Source organism: Carlito syrichta, unplaced genomic scaffold (genome assembly GCF_000164805.1).
Source record: "Carlito syrichta isolate Samal-C Ts95f unplaced genomic scaffold, Tarsius_syrichta-2.0.1 Scaffold308820, whole genome shotgun sequence".
NCBI classification, from domain to species: Eukaryota; Metazoa; Chordata; class Mammalia; order Primates; family Tarsiidae; genus Carlito; species Carlito syrichta.
In genome coordinates, this window is record NW_007252916.1 from 309,056 (window position 1) to 311,834 (window position 2,779).

A 2,779-nucleotide genomic window follows, 5' to 3' on the forward strand; every position below is an offset into this window, starting at 1 on the left:
CTGCCCAGGTGGGTCTCGAACCCGCGGGCTCAGGCAATCCACTCACCTCAGCCTCCCAAAGGCGCAGGATTACAGGCTAAGCCACCCGAGCCCGGTTCCATAAGTTACTTTTAACTATAAGTTAAAAGACTTATCTCCTTGGCTTGTGAGAGTTTAATGGGATAACACAGGTGAAGTTTTTCCTGTGGACATATGGATTTAGAGATTTGTATACAGAGATAAATAATAAACATAAGAAGGTAAACAGTAGCATAGATATAATTAAAATTTGGTGGAAGGGAGATTGTGACTAGCAGTGGAGAAGTATGTCGTATTTTTTTTTTGAGATGGACTCTCACTCTATCGCCCAGACTGGAGTGCAGTGGCCGCTCCTGGCCACCGCGGCCTCAACCTGCTGGGCTCCGGCGATCCTTCTGCCTCAGCCTTCCAAGTAGCTGGAACTATAGGTGCGTGCTACCACACCCGGCTAATTTTTGATTTATTGTGGAGATGAGGTCTCGCCAAGTTGCCCAGGCGGGTCTTGAACCCACGGGCTCAGGCAATCCACTCACCTCAGCCTCCCAAAGACGCGGGATTACAGGCTGAGCCACCGAGCCCGGCTAGTATGTTATATTTTTAAAAAGCTTTTTTTTTGCTTAAATTTTTTATTTTTTTATTTTTTATTTTATTTTTTTTTGAGTTGGAGTCTCATTCAGTCACCCAGACTGGAGTGCAGTGGCCGCTCCTGGCCACCTCAGCCTTGACCTGCTGGGCTCCAGGGATCCTTCCGCCTCAGCCTTCCGAGTAGCCGGAATTACAGGCATGCGCTACCACGCCCAGCTGATTTTTCGATTTATTGTAGAAATGAGGTCTCGCTGCCCAGGCGGGTCTCGAACCCGTGGGCTCAGGCAATCCACTCACCTCAGCCTCCCAAAGGCGCGGGATTACAGGCTGAGCCACCGAGCCCGGCTCGCTTAAATTTTTTAATTTTTTATTTTATTTTTTTTGAGTTGGAGTCTCACTCTGCTGCCCAGACTGGAGTGCAGTGGCACACTCCCGACCACCACAGCCTCAACCTGCTGGGCTCCAGTGATCCTTCTGCCTCAGCCTTTCAAGTAGCTGGAACTACAGCGCGTGCTACCATGCCCAACTAATTTTTTTGATTTATTGTAGAGACGAGGTCTCGCCAAGTTGCCAGGCTGGTCTCGAACCTATGGGCTCAGGTAATCCACTCGCCTCAGCCTCCAAAAGTGCTGGGATTACAGCCTGAGCCACCGAGCCTGGCCTATTTTCATTTCTATGTTTTGTTTTTCAGAGACAGAATATCGCTCTTTTGCACAGGCTGGAGTGCAGTAGCACCATCAAAGTTCACTGCAGCCTCAAACTCCTGGGTTCCATGGATCCTTCTGCCTCAGCCTCTCTAATAGCCAGGACCACATGTATGCACCACCATGCCCCCTTTTTTAATTCATTTTTCGGGGATGGGTTCTTACTATGTTGCCCAGGCTGGTCTCAAACCCCTGGCCTCAAGCAATCTTCCTGCCTCAACTTTCCAAATTGTTGGGCCTACAGGCGTGAGCCACTGCAACAGGCTGGCATTATGTGTAATAGTAATAAATTAGAAACAACCTCAATAAAATAAGATTTAAAATTTATAAAGCAGCTACACTCTGGAAACTTATGAAGCCATTTAAAAGGCCGAGCTTGGCTCTTCCGGTCCCAGGCGCTTCAGCATCCGCGGCTTACGGTGCAGACATGGCCAAGTCCAAGAACCATACCACACACAACCAGTCCCGAAAATGGCACAGAAATGGCATCAAGAAACCCTGATCACAAAGATACGAGTCTCTTAAGGGGGTGGACCCCAAGTTCCTGAGGAACATGCGCTTTGCCAAGAAGCACAACAAGAAAGGCCTGAAGAAGATGCAAGCCAACAATGTCAGTGCCATGATTGCACGTGCTGAGGCTATCAAGGCCCTTGTAAAGCCCAAGGAGGTTAAGCCGAAGATCCCAAAGGGTCCTAGCCGCAAGCTTACTCGACTTGCATACATTGCCCACCCCAAGCTTGGGAAGCGTATTCGTGCCCGAATTGCCAAGGGCCGCAGGCTCTGCCGGCCAAAGGCCAAGGATCAAACTAAGGCCCCAGCCGCAGCTTCACCTGCAACTCCAGCTTCAGTTTCAGCTCCTGCTCAGGCTCCCAAAGCTGCCCAGACCCCCACAAAAGCTCCAGAGTAGAGGCCTCTGTCTGCCAATGTGTGGACAGAAGGACTGATTTGGCCCCCAGGATGCTGTCTGCGTGGGGCTGGTGTCCTCCTGTGCTATTTGTACAAATAAACCTGAGACAGGGAAAAAAAAAAGGCTGAGCTTGGCTGGGCTTAGTGGTGGCTCAGCCTGTAATCCCAGCACTTTGGGAGGCCAAGGCGAGAGGATTGCCTGACCCTGTGGGCTCGAGACCCACCCAGGCAACTTGGTGAGACCTCATTTCTACAATAAATCAAAAATTAGTCAGGCGTGGCAGCCAGTAGTTCTGGCTACTTGGAGGGCTGAGGCGGATGGATCTCCTGAGCCCAGTAGGTTGAGGCTGCAGTGGCCGGGAGTGTGCCACTGCCCTCCAGGTTGGGTGACAGAATGAGATTCCAACTAAAAAAAAAAAAAAAAGTGCCATGTACAGATCACCACTATCAAAAAATACAAAATCAGCTGGGCTTGGTGGCTCAGCCTGTAGGCCCAACAATTTGGAAAGTTGAGGCAGGAAGATTGTAATCTATAGGTGGCTCAGCCTGTAATCCCATGCCTTTGG

General features: G+C 50.1%; 1 pseudogene; it reads left to right on the plus strand.

The window, feature by feature from the left end:
* The first annotated feature begins 1,690 nt into the window (after positions 1–1,690).
* Positions 1,691–2,336, plus strand: LOC103268358 (annotated as a pseudogene).
* The last annotated feature ends 443 nt before the right edge of the window (positions 2,337–2,779 follow it).